This window comes from Balearica regulorum, chromosome 1 (assembly GCF_011004875.1).
Source record: "Balearica regulorum gibbericeps isolate bBalReg1 chromosome 1, bBalReg1.pri, whole genome shotgun sequence".
NCBI classification, from domain to species: domain Eukaryota; kingdom Metazoa; phylum Chordata; class Aves; order Gruiformes; family Gruidae; genus Balearica; species Balearica regulorum.
Genome location: NC_046184.1, coordinates 72,355,000 through 72,375,873, shown reverse-complemented (window position 1 = coordinate 72,375,873; position 20,874 = coordinate 72,355,000). Strand labels below are relative to the sequence as shown.

Below are 20,874 nucleotides of genomic sequence, written 5' to 3'. Positions count from 1 at the left end.
CGTTATCCAAGTGAAAAGTGAGTGAAGGATTCTGTCAAATTCAGTTTGGCTTTATTCTTTTAATGTTTGTTTGTTTATTTATTTATTTATTTATTTATTTATTTATTTATTTATTTATAACTTTTGAGAATCATGAACAGGACATCAAAACCTACTTTGTAAAAACCTCAACAAGGCTCCAAGATTTAGCTCAGATGATAGAACAGCTTTCATTCCTATCACCAGGCTTTCTGTTTGCACTTTGAACATTTTTCTAGGCCGGATAAAGCATTGTTATCCCCATTTTATGCAGAAGAAAGCTGAGGCGGAGTGCTGTGAAGAAATTTGCCCAGGTCCTCACAGAAAACTATCTGCAGGACTGACAACACAGGTGGTAAAACTCAACTTTTCTCCAAGAAACATTTCTCTGCTGTTAATAAAATTTTGAAAATTGGCATCATGCACCATTCTTGATCTCATTTCCTGTTGGAAAAACACAGGCAAATCATGCTACTAGCAAAAGTTCTTGGAAAATTAATAAAACCATAAATCAAATAAACTCCTGAAAAACAAACTGAGAAAAATCCTAGGAAGGTTAAAGAAGCATGAGTTTGCGGAAAAAAAGTTCTGAGGACAGTAGGTACTTTTGGGTTTTGCGGCAAATTGTTTACAACCAGAAATGGAACGACTGTTGAAAATCATAGAATATTATTATTGGATGCTGGATGCTGTGCTCACACTCACTGGATGGCACGCTCTGACAGGCAGGTCTACGCAGCGGCCGGAAAGTATGAATACAGCATGGATGCTAGCAAACACGAGTGTGAGTAGAGTGCGGAGTTGTTCAAGTACTCCCAGAGACACACACCTCCCACACTGGAGTGCAAATCATACCAGTCTTGTGTGAAGCACCTAGACCCAAGCAAACCTGGGAACACTGTCGCATGCTGGAGTCACCTTGACGGCAGAGTATGCGTACGGGGTAGGAAGGCCACAGGAGTAAGCTTGATGACAAGGACTTGGAGCACCTGAGAAGCAGGATACCAGGTCTGTCTAAGAAGCCATTCGGAAGTGGTCTGTGAAAACATAAGGCGCACTTCGCTTGAGATAGTGTTAGGAGCGTGGGTGGCATTCCCCACTGATTTTTTTTCACAGCTGGTGTTGCATTAAGCTGTTTATTTTTAAACATCACAATTAGACAATAAAAATTTTGAAAAGGGCATTTAGATGTACATGAGTATTTGTATTGCTAGCAGCAAAGAGAAGCAACTTTAATTTCTGTAAGAGTAGGGTCTGGGCACCTAGAAATCCTGTACATAAATGGAACGTAAAATCCATGGCCTGTCAAGTCCAAAACTATTTCTTGCCAAGATGATTAAGCTTCTTGAACAAAAGCCCTTTTTTAATAGGTGCATTCAAATACAAACATTTAAATGATTATCCTAGTATCCAAAGGATTGAATAATTTTGAAGCTCAGGCCACTTAATTCAATGCTATGTTTGTAATTCTAGTGCCTTAAATTTTATACATTTTTGCAATATCATAGGATTTCTGCACTAAACCTGCTTAAAATTTAAAGAGATGTAACTTTTCATCTTCAACTAAATATCGCAAATTCCATTGGTGCATAAATATTATAAAAATGCACACTGCACAAACACGAGTAGGCAGGATACTCCCAAAATAAAACTGTTACTTCCTGATCATAAAATAACACAAGAGCCAAAGGATAAATGTGAAATGTGGACTATGTAGTGGTAACGACAACATTCGTTGCAGACTCCTCACTCCCATATTGATTACCATTTTGATCTCCTGAGTAGTCTCAGGAATTCAATGCATTTTAATTAATTGTGGGGCAAAATATACTCATGTGACTCACAGCGGCAGTATTTTTCCCCAAGGATGTGAGGCAAAACACACAGAAGTCAGTGGAAAGATTGCAGTTGACTTTAATGAGCTTTGGACTGCTTCCATAGCATGTGAGGCATACTCACCAACACCAGCCAACTTCAGTCAACTTTGTAAAGACTCTGTCTTTGGAGGAGTTGTAGACCAAGATCTAAACCCCACTTCTAATTAATATAAAAGATGAAGACCTTACTGAAATGCATGCCAATAATAGACGCATGCATAAAAACCCTCAAAGAGGTTTTAAGTCTTCAGCTACCCAATGTCTGGGAGGACTTGCAAGGTTCCCAAGTGATAACTGCCATCAAGCAACACGACAAAAATGTTTTACTCTAGCAATTCTGTGACACGTGGACAGTCTCTTTTAACAGGTGTCCTCTGAAGATCAGGTAGTTCTTTTGATGGTTATTGACAGTCGGTCCAGCTTCCAAATGAAAATATGATTGTTATGATTAAAAAAATTACTCTGCCATAAATCTCCAGGTTATAGGTGGGAGAATGAAATGGCAGAACCCCAAACAGTTGAAACATGTATATCACTTACCTCTGGATTCACATTGTCAACATTTTAGAGTAACAGTAACTATTTTGCTGCTTTTAATATTTAGCACCAAAATGGGTTTTCTGTTTTTCTATATTGTATCAATAGTTCTGTGATAATTCACCTCCAGAATTGGCAATCCACCTATTTTTGGTTTCTTTAGTTTTGTTACCACTTACTTTTTAAAAATGCAATGACTGTGTCAGAAGCATGATTTATGTATTACTCTGAAGTTCAGGGATTTTTTTTTTTTTTTTTTTTTTTTTTTCCTGGGGAACAGTAACTCCTACAAGGTATTTAATTAAACAAATCAGATGCTAGCATATGACAAAAATACAAAAATACAGCAGGCACTCAGTCAAGAAAATGTGCACAATAGAGTTCCTTGAAAGGAAAATGATACTAGGATCAGTTCTAGTTCAATGCAAATCTTAGTAAGCAGGCAATCAAAAGCTGGCTCAGCTACTTTATGAGGAAATTCATGTGTTACAACATTGCACTATGAATTTTATTTGGGAGAGGGATCACATCCCAGAAAAGTACTTTTGACAGAATTCTCCAATTTCCTTCCTATTTTGCCTCTGCAGTATTGTTCAAGTCTTCATGTAACCAACACTCATTCTGCTGTGTAAAGAAAAGTAATAGAGCAGAAAAGCGAAGCTTCTACTTGTCATTCAGTTATATCATGGCTCTGTCATAAATGATGATATATTTTACAGTCACATACTTCATGGTTAAAACATGTATCTTGGTGTCCTCCCACACAACAGGTCACAAAGCAACCCAAAAACCTGAGCTGAAAGAAAGCAATTAATAAGTTGCCTGGCCTTCGCTGTCAGCCATTTATACAGGTGCTCAGTGTGCCATGTCTGAGCACCCCACAAAGATTAATGTAGTCTTTCAACATGTCTGTTCAGGGAGTAGACCCATTTTCTATGTGCAGAAGCAATCCAATAAAAAGCAAATTGCTGACACTGAATCAAGAAAGCTTGTCAGAGGTGAAAATTGAGCACAGGTCTCCAAGTCCCAGATGTGGTGGCTCGATGATCCTCTCTTGATGGCCCTTTTTCTCAAACACACCCCTTTCCTCATCTCAGCATGAAGGCTTCTGCAACGTTTAACAAAAAGTAAAGTAAAATAAACAGCTGCCCAAAACAAACTGGGGAAACCTTTCTGCCTTGCCCTTATCCAGTAAGTTCTGCAGTAGGATTAATGTTACCACATACTAATGCATGTTTGTAGTGCCTTTTTCCTTCTCAGTTCTGAGTGTGACCACTGTTGGTTGTGTGACTGGTCAACCACAGTGTAAACCACCTTTTTTATTTAGGGATGCCTCCCTCTTCCCCTACCTCACCCCCCCTTCAAAAGTACAAAAAAATCCAAAATTAACTATCTGTTTCAAGTGCTATTGAAATAGGTATTAATTCAATTAAAACCAAGAAGTAACTGGATGGTTAAAGAGTCCTAAGGAAACAAGATTTTTAGTGAATCCATACCTTTATCTATCCTTGAGCATTCTGAGAATTGCCAGTTTAAATCTTGGACTTCACAGAGAGCTAATAAGCAGAAGGAATTCAAATTGGTTGTGTAACAGGACACGTAAAGCAACAGCCATGATGGTCAGACTCTGCTGATTTTCATTCTGTCTATTTCGATGTTAGGAATAGTAGAGAAACAGCTCTCAGAAAGAGCTGCAATTCTGCACAGGGTGGTTATGTTTCTCCTAAAAGACACAAGAAGACAGCCTCAACAACCAGAACCGAGGCTGTGGTTGGAAAAAATGGCAATGGTGAGAAAAGAGCAATATTCAGAGTGACTTAATCTCATCACACATTTTCCATCACACATTAACTGGACTTTTCAGGTAAACATAAAGGCTGCAGTTGCTGTGCTAGCTCTGCACTACTAGAAGGTCTCTCTTGGGTTTCAGCTAGCAGTAGCACAGCTTTGGGAGGAGCACACCTCTGCCACATGAAGCCCTACAACTAATCTAGGCTCCTTTTGTGACTAATAGAGAGAGATGGAGAAATTGAGCCCATCCCTAAAATACATCTCTCAAATAATAAGGGAAATTTGCCCTCTGGTACTTGGGGTTTTTTTTCTCTCTGGTCTCTTGACAAAGTTGGAAGACTTTGGACATGGACAACCAGCTCAGACTGAGGCCTAATGTTCAGATGGCCAAAGTTAAGAACGGTGAAGCCAGTTCATAGCCTCAGTATTCTGGAACTGCAGAAGAGAAATTAGAAAACTTAGAAAAATTACCATCAAAATCAAACTTCCAAGGCTTAGCAGCAATTGAGTCAGGGCTTTAGCACAGGATTTGGGCTGGTTGAGAGCACTGTGAAAGAGGGAGGAATGAATAACATGGCCATGTTCATGGCACCAGATATTTTATGGACATAACTAAGTTAAATTAAGACTTGGTAAAATCTTACGTTTTTATTCTGTCAGTTAAAAATGATACAACTAGTACATATTACTGGAACTGACCTCTCATAAATCGTGTAAGAAGAAATGGGCTCTTTTGTATCCTGTCAGTATATCATCATGTGTTCAAAAGTGAAAGGAAAAATGAGAGTTCATTAATAGTTACTTTATTTTGTTAAAGACCTCAATTCACCTTATCTAGTACATTTCTATAAACGTTTGTTAGTACATCTTGTCAGATAACATTTCTTTCTGTTAGCATTTTAGGTGCTAAAACTATTTAGCTTTATAGAATGTGAATGACAAACCACTTAGCAAATAAAATGTGCATGCAAATATTTTAGATTAATTAATCGTAAATATTCGCGTCTTCCTGTGTAAATTTGAAAACAAGTAGTCCATATAATAAATCATTATCAGAGTAGGCTATCTAGTTCTCACACTCTTCTTTTCTCAGGAGATTTTTTTTTTTGAGAATACAGACCAAAGTGTATGCCATTTTCTATTGCTCTCTTAAGATTCAAATGAATTGATGCTCTCTTAGAAGCCTAAAACTGATAGACTTGAAATTTAATTTTAGAGTCACTTTTGGCCAGGTGATGACAATGACGTTCACTGGAACCCAGTGTGCCATAACTTTTTCAAAGATAATTTTTATGTTTTTAACAACACTGAGTTGTTTTCATTAAGTTGTAAAATTACACAATACATAAATAACAAGTTCTTAATTCTGTCTGTCATTTCAAAGGAACAGAAGGAGAATATAATCTGCCTTACTACACTTGTAATCGTGCCTTTCAAGGTTTTAACAGATTTTTCCCGCTGAAAATGACTCATTCCTTCTTAAAATTTTACACGTTTTTCAGACCAGAATTAACAGATGGAAAAGAGAAGGTGTAGAATTTTTATGCTAACGAAGAACATTCTAGGCATTTTAGGATTCTTAGGTTGATAATTTCTGTCTTTCACATCAGCTCTTTGTCACATCTTCCCTGTACCTGGGCTTTAGTACTTGGAGAAATGCAAGTACAAGTACAACTGCAACAGCACAAATGCACAAAAGTTAGATGTTATGACTTAGCTGCCACTTGGGCAACTAATTCAATGCTTGTATAAAGCCTGAGTTTACAACTCTTTATACAATAGATTTATGAAGGGAGCAGTGTTATTGTTCAATCTCACCTTAAGCTCAAAAACTGTCCCTATATGGCAGCAAGATGAAGACAAGTATTTAGGAGGCTTTTTAAAAATACGAGATTGGCATGGGCCTGCTAGCGTATCTCATTCCCTCTCTGCAATTATAGGAAAATGCATACATAATCCCTTTCACCAACAGAAGTTTATGAAGTCCTATGTTAATTAAATTAGGATTTGTGCCTTATCAGATTAGTATTTTTGCTATTCTTATTGGAAAGCTGTTCCGTTGCATTGTTACACATTGTCTTTTGATTTCCAGTTAAATTATACTTATGGGCCATGTACATTCATTTGTTTCTGTTTACGTCAGTGAATGCAAGAGAGAAATGAATGCCTGTAACAGACTAGATAAGATGCTGGTAGTTAGGACACTGATGCTTAATCAGGCCAGGAATACGAGTACAAGTTATCACATTTTATGCAAACACTGTAGCCTCTGGGCTAGCAACTTTTCTAGGGCAGGCATTCCCAGCTACCAGCCCCAGTTCCACTTATACCAAATTCTGCCTTGGACTCAAAGAATCCACGCTGTTGAAAGTTTTATTGAAGCTGGAATATTTCAGGAAAAAAAAAAAAAAAAAAAAAGCTGTGGTTCTGATGAAGTACCACTTTCCAACACACATATAAACCATTTCACCAGATAATTCCTGACCACATTTATTACATAATTAAATGTTTAAAGGAACCTTAGAGAATAAGTGAAATAGAGACCAGTTATGTTTCCTGAGAGACCTCCTAGCTTCCTGATTTTACTGTGGTTATATTCCCAAGTAGTATGCAGCATTCTATGGGCTATGATTTGCTGAGCAACTGAAAGCGTTTTTGTTCACACTTTTATTTTTAGCCAAGTCCATATAAGCAAGTTCAAACATTGCTGCCATCTTTTGATTGAAGTAGACTTAGCTCCCTAAGGGGCAGGGAAACACTGGGACCATAACTGAAAAATACATGCATTAGGCAAAGGAAAATTATTTATGCAAAGAAGAGAGCACATCTCTTTTTTATAAGGAAGAGCCAGAAGACAGTGAAGACCCTATTAACTTTACACACTAGCTTTAACCACATACCGGGTTGGGCCTAGTGCTGAATTTTCCTCACATCAGTTTTAGTCATCATGTTAAAAAATTAGAGTATCGTGGCGATACTTCCACCTGAGAGACTGGATTGGGTACCTGGAGAGAAAATAATCTGCCCCTTTTCCAGAACTGCCCGCAGTTACTTTTCTCAAGAACAAGAGTGGTGCGTGGGAAGAACTGTGACCCTGCGAGGTTAGGACTAGGTCCCAAAAGCACAGTCCAACCCCAAAAGGCCTGGTGAGCTAGCAGAGAAGTGATGATTAATTTATACGGGAAGTTTCTAAGTCTTCAAGGGCTGAAGATTATTTCCTCTTTGCTAAAGGTCAGCTTTTACACAACCTATTCGCAATGAGCTGCATTTAGTGCTGTGAGCACTAAAGTAGATACTCAGTGTGAACAATTCACTGAGACAACAAGCAGTTTTCAACTTAACAGTTACAAAGGTCTTTTGCAGTAATTGCCCTTTAAACAAGCTTACACCATGATCAGAGAACGTCAAATTTGGGAGGAAGTTTATTTTTGCAAGCTGTTGAATGTGATAGGGTGTTTTTCTTTAAATCATAAATCTGCTGACTTTTGTGGAAGCTTTTGGAAACTATGAAACATGCAATTGTTCCAGTGAGGGGTTTGCTGAAAAATGCCTGATGGTTATCTTTAAATTATTAGTTTAACTAAACAAGAGAGGTTGAATAGCTGTTGGATAGATATTTTGCAGGGAAATACCTGTTTGTGTCTGCATCATCCATCTACACTTCCCAGCTCTCCTCAAAGCCCAACAAAAAAAAACCTCTTCTGGGCCACAGCGAGCTACTTTGATAACAGCAGGGGATTTAAATGCAGTAGAAAAGATACTGCGAGGAATCTCTGCAAGTATAGAGTTAACATAAGCCCCTCGCCTGGTCCAAAACCCATGCAATGAATGATAGCTTTGGCTCATCACTAGACAAGCAATTTAGTGCTGCTCTCCGACTCCCAGCATCCCTTAAATGGTGACTGCAAGATCATAAGTGTCTTGAGCTTTTCATACTTTAATGGCAGTCTCATGTAAAGGAAAAGTGGATTCAGACTTGAGGATAAAGGGACAGAGGATCTAAAGGGCATGTAGGACTGTTGGGTTTTTTCTTCTGCATATTACAGGATTTCTCTTTAGGGTTACTGCTGGATTTTTTTTTTCCCCAGGGATAAAATTCACCTCAGCAGAAAAAGTCAGTGGACAAAAACAATACAGCCTCTCAAATCTACGTAAGTCTAAAGGGTTAAATTTTATTTTCACTTTGAATTATCCCTATTATCAATTAAACCAAAGAAATAACAATCACTAACCTACCCTTACCTGACATTAGCATGTACTGAGCTTAATGTGCTTTATAAGCATGAGCTTTGGCTCACAGCTGTTGTGGAACAAGCAAGCTGTTTTCATTCTCCTTTTACTGACAGAGAATCTAAAGCAAAAGGGGAATTGTACACCTGCTGATAGTCACCCAAAACTCCGAAGAAACATGTCAGAGATCTCAGAAGGGAAGGGCAGCTGGAAAAGGAAAGGACAGTAAAGGTAAGAGAGTGGGTTTTGATCCACCTCCCTGAAAATGTGCTAAGCACTCTGGGATAAGCAGAGGAAAAGACGTGTTCAAATGGATTATTTCTAATTTTTTTCAGAGAGTAGTAAGGTTGGGAAAACACACTTGGTTCTTTTCAGGAAAAAAAAAAAATCATGCTCAGTTCTGATTAAAGAGAATGAGTATAAACTTGTATTTCATTTCAGAGTTTCCCCTTTTCTATACAGATGAAGATGAAGCTTAACTGTATTGTAAATTCATCATAACATATGAGAAAACTCATTAGGTTAGGCCAATAGCAGATTCTACAGGAAACAGCATGCAAGGGACCATATAACCATTATCACATCTGATAACCTTCAAGCCTCCCGCCCGACCACAGCGGCGTCGTACGAGGAGGCTGGCAGTGTCAGCCCAGGACCAGAACTGAATGGATGCCTCAGGGTTTGTAGTGACAGGATTTGCCTGTTTTGTCATCATACCTATAGCGTTCAGTTACATCTAAATAAGGGTGGAAAAGGGTCTTCTCAATTCAAATAATCTGCTATTTCTTGGACAATTCTTATTGTCATTCATAAACTGAAATAAACAATTATTTCTAATATCTTCTAATGTTATTCCCAAATGGCTTTATCTGAAGTTTATTATTTTCAGTGTAGGCCAGCAATGAATTTAAATTAAATGTATATTCCATAAATCATTTTATAATGTGACCAAAACAATATATTGGAGTTAGTCAAACTAGTTCCTGTGAAGTGACCTAAAACTTTACCCAGGATTTATAACTTCTATAAATTGGCAGTGGTAGGACTCAGCTGAAAAATATGAAACAATTGAATGCTTTTGTTAAAAACATTTAACACTATATTTTTCATTTCTTTTAAACAATCATGGCTATAAATTTCCTGCAGGAGACATTATTTCCCACACAGTACAGAAATTACCTCTGGGACTTCATTTTACTCCAGACAAAGCACGAATTCTTTCACAGCGTATGTGAATATCTGTGTGTGTGCGTGCTGTTTATAATGCAATAGATTATTTAGCCTCCTGCAGTTTACAAATAATAGATGGAAGTTCTCATTGCTTCACTACAATGGTAGCTTTCTGATGTAGAGAAATAAACCTATTTACCATGTGAAGCAGGGGCCAGCGTTTCATTAATTACTTTTGTCAGATCAGGACCAGGAATATTTGTGGGGGAAAAAAAAAAAAAAAAAAAAAAAAGTACTACATCATATAGGGTGCCTTAATAATGAAATAAAATTATCCTAAATGGTAAAGAGATTATGGCTGAGACAACAGCTTTATTCCGTATAATGGTATAATGCTCCAGGTGTAAGCTATAAGTCATCACAAAAAAATAAACAGCAAGATGGTCAGTTTTTACTGCCTCTCACCCACTGCCACCTATGGCAAAGCTCCTTATTAAAAGATGGTATTATTTTGCTAAAGCCAGGGAGTGGGTCGCAGGGTGCAGTTTCTCGCTCTGTCACAGGTTTGATCGGTGACTTCAGTGTGTTTATCATAACTCCATTAGTAAAATGGTGCCATTAGCCTTTCTCCCCCCCTTTCTCTTTTCTGGTTAGATTGCCAGCTCTTCCCAGCAGAGTCTCCCATAGAAATGACCTTCCGTTAATGTATCTAGAATTTCTTTTAAATGGCTGAGAGAACTGGGGAAGAACAGACTACAGAGTTCGGATGAACTCCCTTTAAATACTGAGAATTTTTCCTGTCTTTTCTTGCTCCCCAATCAGAACACAAAAAAGATCATGTAAAAATGTGCGTAAATGCTGCTACTGATAAAACAATAATGATAATAAAAAAGGATCGGTTTCCCAGAGAGAAATTACTAAAATCAAAATTATGTGCCAATTATATTTTCAATGGAAAAAAAAAAAAAAGTTCAAATTAAGCATTACCATTATTTATGGTTTGGTATCCCTTTTTAGCTTTTCTAAAGAAAGCACATAGTTTGAACTTTGTAATTTTGATTCCTTTGCACCACCACTATTTTAAATAATATTGTATTACATAAAATACTATGTTTAAACAATGAATCACAATAAATTGTGAATATTTTCAGAGTTTTTATAATTTTGGGAATTTCTAAAATTTTGCATTTCCCACCCCAAATTCTGTTTACTGACCAAGATTTTAGCCTACTTTTTGGTCCATGGGGACCATGCAATGGGAAAACTCCAGAAAGTCATAATGGACCAACTGAAAAGTGAGAGAAGAGAGATCACAAAAAACCCCTGCATCATAAATATATTGAGGCATATGCAAATTGCCTGGATACCTGTCACTAATTCTTTCGGTTAAAGGTCTAGCATGGAAATTTTAGAATAGCATAAGAATATCCTTCAGTGTGAAGGTTCTTGGTAAAGAGCACAAACAGGGTGTGGAGGGAAAGCAACAGCTTGCAAACCCTGCTAACTGTACATTAACATTACCTTTTTTTCACATTGGTGTGACCACTATCACCTACCCTAGTCAGATAAAAACTTTTCCAGGACGTTGCTGAGATAAAGAATTATAGAAATGATGAAGGCACAGTCATAAATCCAGGCAAGGAACAACACTTTCCAACTCCTTTTCTATTGGCTATCAGAACCAACTGTTGAAACAGATGTAATGTAAACTGCAGCTCTGTCACACATACTTTCAAGATGTGATGTCCTGGTCAAAGAAGGATATGGATTTGTTTATGCTAAAATAAAGACAAGAACACTGACCTAGAAGATCAGATCAAGTATAAAGTGGCCTAAAATAACAAACAAAATGTATGTCATATCACAAGATTAATTTCTCAAGTTTATACATGAGATTCATGAGCAATTCTGGAGAGGCTGAACCTACAAAATGGTATTGGGAATCGAGATGCTAAGAAACTCCCAGAGGAATGTGGGATGCTCAGCACCTTCTAGGATTGCTCAGATGGAGAAAAAAAAAAAAAAAGTCAGAATGCCCCATTATATTAAATCAAAGGGCTTGATACTAATGGCTGTATGCTGCTCTATCTTGATTTTAAGGGACTTATTTCTGGAGCAAGAAAGACTGGCCCTCAGTTGAGGAGGGCGAAGCACAAACTCGGCATACACAAGTCTGTGGGACCTAATGGGATGTGGCCATGAGAGCTGAGGGACGTGGCTGGTGTTGTTGCTCAATTATCTTTCAAAGGTTACGGTGATTGGAAGAAGTTCCTGAGGAATGGAAAAAAATCAAATGTCATCTTTATATTCAACAAAGGCAAGAAGGAGGATCCGAGGAACTACAAGCTGGTCAGCCTCATCTCCATCCCTGTGAAGGTGATGGAGCAAATAATCCTGGAAACCATTTTCAGACACATGAAGGACATAAATGTTATCAGGAGCAGTCAGATGGATTTACAAAGGGGAAATCAAGCATGACTAACCTGGTAGACCAGTACAATGAGTTGACTAGCTTGGTGGATGACAGGAGAGCAATGGATGGCGTTTACTTCAACTTCAGTAAGGGTTTTGACACTCTCCCCCATAACATATCCATAGACAAGCTGATGAAGTAACAGGTTACATAAGTGGCAGTGGGTGGATTAAAAACTGTCTGAACAGCTATGCCCAGAAGAGTGTAATCAGACACAGAAAGTCCAGTCACTATTGGTGTATCTCAGGGGTCAATACTGCGTCCTTACCATTTTACCTCTTCTTTAATAACCTGGGCAATGGGATAGAGTACACCCACAGTGAGTTTTCAGATGATATGAAAAGTAGAAGAGTGAGTGATACACGACATGGTTGTGTTGCTGTTCAGAGGGACCTGGACAGGCTGGAGAAACAGGCCAACAGGAATCTCATTAAGTTTAATACAGGGAAGTGCCAAGTCCTGCTCCTGGGGAGGAATAACCTCAAGCACCAGTACATGGAATGAAGAAAATTAAGCCAAACTGCTTCTCAATAGTGCGCAGTTACAGGATGAGAGGCAACAGGCACAAACTCAAACGCATGAAATTCCATCTTAATACAAGAAAACTCTTTTTTACTGTGAGAGTGATCAAATACTAGAATACATCGTCCAGAGTGGCTGTGGGGTCTCTGTCCTTGGACATATTGAAAACCTGACTGAGTATGGTCCTGGGAAACCTGCTGTAGGTAACCCTACGTGAGTAGGGGTTTTGGGTGAGATGATCTGAAGAGGTCCTTTCCAACCTTAGCGATTCTGTGGCTCTATGATCCCAGATTAGCTTGAATGTAAATCAATGCAGCCTGAAAACAAACAAACAAACCAAAAACCCTCAGATGATAGGAAAGAGTAATAAAATCCACGACAATACCTTTTGCTTCTAAATTATGTTAGACCTACGTAAGTAATGTCTAATTATTTCCTGTAAATACTTGCCTGATAGTTTTATAGGGTTTTTTTTCCAGCCAGCTTGGTGATCCTCCCATATTTGGCTTCTAAGTAAAATCACTCATCTGAATTTCATTATTGAAAAATTTAATCTCAAGCTTAAATACTAATAGAAAACAAATTTTAAATCTTGCTTCCACAAGTAGTTTCTCTAGAAACACAGAATCACAATTAGGTTTGCATAGTCAGGGATATACAAGTCTTCCAGATTGTGACCAGTCACAATCCATAAACACAGCTTGAATTCCAGCCTTTTAAGATTAAAAACGCTGACATGGAGAAAATAAAATTCATCCAAAGTAGACATGGCTTTCTGTGCCTTCAGGAAAGAACTCCACAGGAGCTGCTTTTATGTATTACTTGTACCTTATAAAGCTGTAGACACATTAACTAATATCTGCTGCAACGCTAGGCACAAAGAAAATAGTCTTCTGCATACTATAGTACATTTTTCATATCTACAAAAGTGCTTCACCACAATTATGCACAAAACAATGGCAAATCTGCACTAGGCACTCAGGAACACCTAGTGTCTGGTCTAGTAAAACATACCTATATCTTTTGAACTTCATGAATAAATCCACCTTGTGATCATTGATTAATAGAGACTGTATTGCAATATTGATATCTGCATTGTTCTCAAATTCTTAACTATAATGAAAGTTGAAAGACCTTTCCAAACATCCACATTCACTACAAGGTATACTCTGAGTTAGGCAAAAATTTATCCCCACAAAAAGAAAAATTCCTGTTTTCAAGATTTATGAGGCACTTACTTACACAGCGATAAGATTTGTGCTAACCCTCTGCGCAGGAGTGTATTTGACCCTTTGTGAACTCAAGGGTGTGTGTTATATATCAGAAGTCCCAAGTCTGTGGTGGATTCAATAAAAGGCCTTATCTCTTTTGAAATCAATAGCAACATAAAGAGAGATATACGTATTTTTTTTAAGAAACACATATGTATTAGAGAAAAATCGCATTCAATCACATTGCAGAAAAATTGGAGAGGACATAAATGATTTTTTTTTTTTCAATGGAAATTCCTTGATATGAATGTGAATGGTATGACAAACAGACGGGCATATGAGAAGAAGCAGTGCGTGGCAAGTTATTGAGAGTTTTAGATCACGAGTGCAAGCTCTTTGTCAGTCACTCTGTAGCCTCTGCTTCAAGTGATACTGAAAGCCACCGTTTGTTGCATATCTGCTTCACTTTTCACACAGTATAAAAATTCAGGGTGCAGGAAATGTGTCACAAGGAGAGAAGGGAACTGTGTTCAGGGGTTTCACATTAGTTTTATGTTGATTTGATTTACACAAGGTAATATAAACCCAAATGTACTGCTCATCAGTTCACAAAGGAAATAAGCACTAAACTTGAACCACTGCTTTGTCAAAGACAGAAAAAAATGACACAAGGGCACAGTAGTTTCCCAGTATAAAATGTCTGGAATTGAACTAGTAGTTTTTCAAAGATCTTATTTGTTTGCATTAGGTAATTCATTAGGTAATGTCAGCAATCCCAAAGTGTTGGATCACGTGAGGGATTTTGAAGCAATACTGCCATTCTGAACAGTAACTATGCAGAAAGATATACACCTTCCATCTTCCTAGAAGATTTTCTAAGATGAGATGAAAGCAACAGACCATAACACACTATAGATTTCTGTGTAGAAAAAGTGAACTTGTAGCACTGAGTCAGAATAATTAGCACAGAAATTTTTACTAAGACCAGTCCAGCAAACTGGGTTGTTGTCAATACACTTGTCTCATTTATTCCCAAATAGCATAGAATCTGCCTAGTGAAATAATACACTAAAAAGATCAAGTTTTAAAATGTGGTCTCTAATTTACTTACCACATTTTTCACTAAAAAAAAAAAAAAAAAGGAAAGCAGGAAAGTAAGAAAGTGGACATGTTTGTTCTGTTTTGTGTAACTGAGTATTCAGGCTGATGTATTACACAGCACAAAGAATCAGGAATTGGTTATGGTGATTTATCTTTATACAGAATGAAATAGTTAATCAGTGCCGTTTATCTTGTTGGAGAGAACAGTTAATTGTACACTTAATTCTAAACCAACACAAACCTCTATTGTGTTCAGCTATAACAAAGTATATAAAAAACACTTCACAAAGTTCAGGCAAAGACGTCAGCAGAACCACAGAGGTGTTATGCGCAATAGATCTGAAAATCAGGGAGGCTGGGAGCAGAAAGCAGGACCTCATACTGCAGGCGTAAGCATGTACTGAAGGCATGCTCTTTCCTGAGACCTTATTGTAGTCCAACTTCTAGCGGGCATAGCAGTAGAGCTGCTCAGAACTGATATAAAGCTCAAGGAAATTTGAAATATATTATAGAAATTTGATTAATATATTTCCCACAGTCAGGGCAATATTTTGAACATGTGTGTTGCCTCAAAAAAAAAAAAAAAAACCAAAAACAAAACCCCAAACAAATGATACTTGGAGAGGTATCTTATGATGTTTTGCTTATAAGTGTCTAAAAAGGCACTACAAGAATCCTTTACTTACAGTGCCACTTCATCTTGCAGAATTACAAGTGTTAGAACTACATGGGTCAGATACAGTTTGTCCTACCACTAATTTTTTTTCAAAACTTGAGTTCAGTTTTACTTGCTTTATTAAGTAAATCACTTTTACTTAATTTTTAATGATGTACTTAACCTTTTACTCTGAAAGATGCCAGTGTTTCTCTGATAATGATACTTAACAACATCTCTTAGAAGGGGGTAGCTAAGTTTCCCAGTTCTAGGAATCTGTAAGTTTAAAGAAAGTAAAGACAGGGCCATATAACTAACAAGAAGCAGGGGTCAGCTCCTGCTGAGATCAAAATGGACACCAAGAACCAGACCTCTCAGTCTGAGTTCTAACCCAATGATATTCAACTCTGGCAGTCTGCACACTATTTCTAAGGAATAAAAGATAGTCACAAATGATTAAAAAATATGCTACTGTTGGTCTAAATTCTGCAGGTTTCTATCTCCACCATTGACCTAAATTTTAAAAGTTGGCAGGTTGAAGAAGACTGAAAAAGTTAGCTCCTTTTTGACCTTGAAACTCACCATTTTTTTTATTTTAGATCATTGATAGTCATCTTCACAGAAAAGCTGAAGCCACTCTGTTGAACTATTTGAGTTTAACTTCCAGGTTTTCCAAAAAATTTTCTTTTTAGGAGCGGATGTGAAGCCGCAGATAAAACCGAGGTGGCTAAAGACCTTTGATGCATGTAAAGATACATCCTCAGAATGATTAAGGTTACCGATCGGAAGTCAGATGAGCACACTTTCAGACTGAATCTTGGTCAGTTGGTGAAAAACACACTCATACAATGTAACTTGTAATTGGAGGGACCTGGTCTGAAGGATGTCCTATGTTTATTTTCTCAGATGGGCAGGGTCAAGATCAGCTGCTTACTGGGAAAGAGGGAGGGAAGGGCTGCAGTTCGTCAGTGACCACAATTCTTGAAGTCTTGTGCCTATGTAAGCTTACAGATGGTTGCACAAGTGTACTTACATGCAGGGAATACTTTTACAATATTGAGCTAAGAAGCCTTAAACTTTGAGCAGTTAGTCATGCTAAGATTCTGCATAGCTCCATACAAACGTAACACACATCCCATTTAAGGTCCCTTTGAACCACCAAGATAGGACTGAGAGGACTAGAGAAAGAATCAGGCTCCAAATGTTAGCTTGGATTTTAATAAACATTTAACTTGTTAAAAGTACATTACCCTGTAATGAGAGGTGTGAATAGTTCACGGGAACGCTCCCAAAAGGGGTTTAAACCAGCTACTTCAGTATCAATAACAATGTAGCCCTGGAAGCATAGATTCAAGTTTCTTCAGCAGGTTACGTAGGCTGTGCACAGCTCTAGGTTATCTGTTCCAAGGTATTTGATTTAAAGCCGGATGAGTCTAATTGAGGTGCCTTTACATCTCACTACAGTGCAGACACACTTAACAGTATAGAGGAGAAACATAACCTGTACAATTCAACATGTTCAAAGAAACCCAAAATCCCAAGGAACTGTACAATGGGGTCTTTTGAGGTGGAAGTGTTGATGCCCTCACAGTGTAGGAGCTTGTAAAAGAAAGCATGCAGGTCAAAGATCAGAAAAAAATCTCTACCCATGCTAGCCTCAATGATAAACCCTCGAGCTCAAAGCCCCACTGAAATAATGGATAAATTGGATTGTTAAATTGAAATTACTGTTGGACATGGTGGTCAATTATTCCCCAGATTCCCAGTGGATTAAAGTTTTCCAGTGAAATTGTTGTTTCTACAAAAGAGATGTTAGAAATGTGCATTATGCAGTTTAAATGCTACTGAAATTGATGCCAAGAAAAACTTACCGAAAAGTTTTGCTGTACACCCCAATTTATTGCTGTGTATACAAAGCTATTCCTCAAGCCAAAAGCTATGTTAAACTATAACAAGTTTATGTTTTATGCAGAAGAAGAAAAGGTGAGAAGGAAACAGAATATTTTTCCGTATTAAAGCATATGATGAGAAATTATATTCTACCAGAGCACAATCATTGGAATGCTTTTGTGGTAGAGAACTTTTTGGTTTGGTAAGTTTTAAAGCCTGTAGGTCATCTGGAGACTGTTTCCAGCTCAGGAAGTTTCTGAGCATGTGGTTAGACCACAAAGTGATCTAAAATGCTTTAAGAAAATATGGTTTCTTTTTCCTCCTAAATTTCTTTATGTCAGATTTGTCAACAAACACATCACTGCACAAATGCCATGTGATCCCACAGCAAACTGCCTTTAGGAGTTGAGATTCTGCCTGCCAAGCTCATCTAAGAGTCTCCTAAACCATGTACTCTTCTTGAGGGCCAGTGCGTCCCTCATCATGAGGCTACATAAGCTTCATTACCACAGTGATCTGAAACAATGGTATTAACCTGACAGTTCGTGACATAAAGCAGGCAGGGCATTGTTTCATGAAGCTCAAAATCAGTGAAAGACTCCTTAACTCTTCCACCAGCAGTGAGACGACCAGAATTGTTTCATGAATACAAAGACAAGTAGAATATTTGGTATTGCAGTCAGTGAGAGAGGAGTTTTTTTATCCCTTGACTGAAACATCTGAATTGCTCTAGGAAAGACTGTCAGTGCATACAGCATTATAAAAAGCAGAAAGCGAGAAAGCCTTTCCTACGGTCCTAAAACAAGTTGGACTTCAGGCACCTTCTATAGTCATTACCCCTGGTGAAAATCCATTTTGTTAACCTCAGCTACTCCAAAATTATGGGATTGAAAAAATGGTGAGACTGTAAGAAAAACATCATTGAATACTGAGGTCATGGAAGCTGGCACTACTAGTGTTGATATTGCTTTCAATCTGAAAGAGGGCAGGCAGAGTAAAGGAGTACATGTCCCTATTGGCCTGAACCATCTGGTTCAGATTCTGAGACAAATTCTTCTCTCCAATTAGCTCCTCTAATTTGAAAAAAAAAAACCCCAAAAAAACCAACCCAAAACCGAACAACATTCAAACCAAGTCATAGTTGAACCATAACATTAAAACTAGTGATTCCATACTTCTAAGCATAACTAAAATTTATTTCCAATAACAAATAAACAGAATAATGTCAATTCGTGTTTGCATATCTATTTGTACCTATGAGGAGTTATACTGTTGCTTCTCATAATGACTCAAATTAATGATAGATTCACATTATAAAATGTCACCTAATTCTCTCAATAATAGAAATTTGGTTAGGATGATATAAGTTACCAAACTAAGCTGTCCGCACCATCTAAATATAGAGTATTAAAATTTTGGTTATTTGAAACAAAGAGACAATAAACCAGCAACAATTCACAGAAACAGAAAATACAGGCACTGAGTACACAAATGTATTTGACATCTAACCAGCTGTATAATAATTTGATGGATCCCAGATGCTGCAGAAAAGCAAGGCAAGAGCATAACTATTCAACTTATTTGAAACAGATATATATTATTTATATTTATGCCTGTAATAACAATGTGATGGACAGGGTATGAGTTTCAGACTGAGTTTACTACATACACAAGAAACCATAGTCCTGTCAGTAAGCCGCCTGACTGGTCAAAAATGAAAGGTACTCTAATATTTACTGTGAGAAAGTAAGACTTTCCCAGATAGCCCACAAGAAAAAAACCTACCTTTTTTCTTCCAAAATATATCAATTACAAAGGGTCCTGAAGGAGGGGCTGAACTCTTGCATTCACTCAGGATGCTCTGAGAACTTTCACAGAGTAATCTTCGCATTGGAGCTATGTAAACAAATAAAATCCGTAAACGCCTTCAGACCTGAGAGAGCTATATGCCACAGCAAAAGGTATGAGGAAGGTCGGTCAAAGATTCATTCACATTGCAAGCCTAAGCTAGCAGCAATAAAGCAGCACATAGTAAACACGGAGAGTGGGAATGGGGAAGAACGAACACCAGACCTGTGAGAAGGGAAAGGCTCCAGGTTTTCTCAAGGTGACAGAGCTCAGAGGGAGAGATACCTTTTCTATGCCATCTTCTCTGGCTACACAGCATGAAAGGAAGTTACAGAAAGACCAGGCTTTTATAATATTTTATGTTCACATGAAGTAATTTGTGGTGCATTCTCCTTGCCTGTAGAATGCTCTGCTACTTGCAAAGTCCAGCAGCTTTATCAGGAAGTGGGAAAGGAAAGGGAAAGGGAAAAGGGATTTTGAGTTACATCTCCGCACAGAGTCCATTGCTTTGTTTTTTAAACGGTTCAGAAGAAAAGCATACAGCTAGGGGAAACCTTGGTGAGTCTGTCTTACCTTTTGTTTCACGTAGCTATAAAAATGAGGGGTCTTTTTTCCTTTAGCCTACCTTATTAAATATCATATGACAATAAATCTGATACCACATCTCATTTAGGACTCCACCAGTGGAACAATATGCTTTTAGCTGTGCTTCCAAGCAGATACCTGCAGAATTGTCATTTACTGAAGTGCAGCTCACAGATGTTCTCAAACCAGCTTCAACCTGTTGCATCACATTTGGCACTGGGACAGCTACAGAAGTCATCACTCCCAGCCTCCCACTTGCTCTTCTGCCAGAGGTTGCCATAATCCTCCCAACCAGGATGAGGCTGAATTGGACATGCATTGAACTACTGGAGTCTGCGGCATATTAACTGAAAAATCACAAATTATGTTGATAAGTCAAAAAGCAAATTGCAGACAGTCAGAAGCTGCTACATGCCACATTAAGATTTCCTGTTTGAAGAAGTATCTGGAAGAAATTCCATGGGCATGCACTGCCGGAAACCACTGCAACCACCACTGCAAAGCTGCCACCTTGAAAACCAGCAGCTCAGGTAGAGTGCTCTTCATGAGGCTGAAGAGATGAAGAACTCAAACACAGCCCCCAGCCTGCCTGAGATGCTGGGTAAGTACCGAAGCAGCTGGGACTCACCAAGCTTTGCACCACCATCACTGTATTGCTTGCACTGCTATGGGGTTTAATTAGCTTGAAGCAGCACTGAATACAGGAACATTACAGCATGATAGACAGAAAACTTAAAAACACAGAGGACATGCAAAGTGTAGGTCTTATAAAAAAAGGAGAGTGGAGACTACCTACGGCACATGGGAAGCACCAGAAATTCAAGTGACCCATAAACACACTCAGTCACTTATCATGGTTCACAGGGGATGGAAAGAGTAAAGGTGCTCCTCGGCACGTTTCCACTAATCGTCCAAGCATCTACTGCTACTGATGTGCAAAACACTGCAAATCTCCTCTTGCAGGGA

The 20,874-nt window shown here is 38.1% G+C and overlaps 2 long non-coding RNA genes across 2 annotated transcripts in view; one reads left to right on the top strand and one right to left on the bottom strand.

Annotated features, from left to right (window-relative positions):
- LOC142600076 (uncharacterized) overlaps positions 1–9,290 on the top strand; it is a 50,424-nt gene extending 41,134 nt beyond the window's left edge. Inside the window, exons 2-4 of the long non-coding RNA XR_012833539.1 lie at positions 8,312–8,374; positions 8,570–8,684; positions 8,895–9,290. This is a non-coding gene — a long non-coding RNA (uncharacterized LOC142600076). The remainder of the gene's footprint in view (positions 1–8,311; positions 8,375–8,569; positions 8,685–8,894) is intronic.
- LOC142600075 (uncharacterized) lies at positions 136–19,382 on the bottom strand. Its single transcript, XR_012833538.1, has 4 exons — positions 19,261–19,382; positions 3,929–4,155; positions 937–1,055; positions 136–462 (listed from the first exon to the last, which is right to left on the bottom strand). It is a non-coding gene; the product is annotated as an uncharacterized LOC142600075 (long non-coding RNA).
- Positions 19,383–20,874: the final 1,492 nt, after the last annotated feature.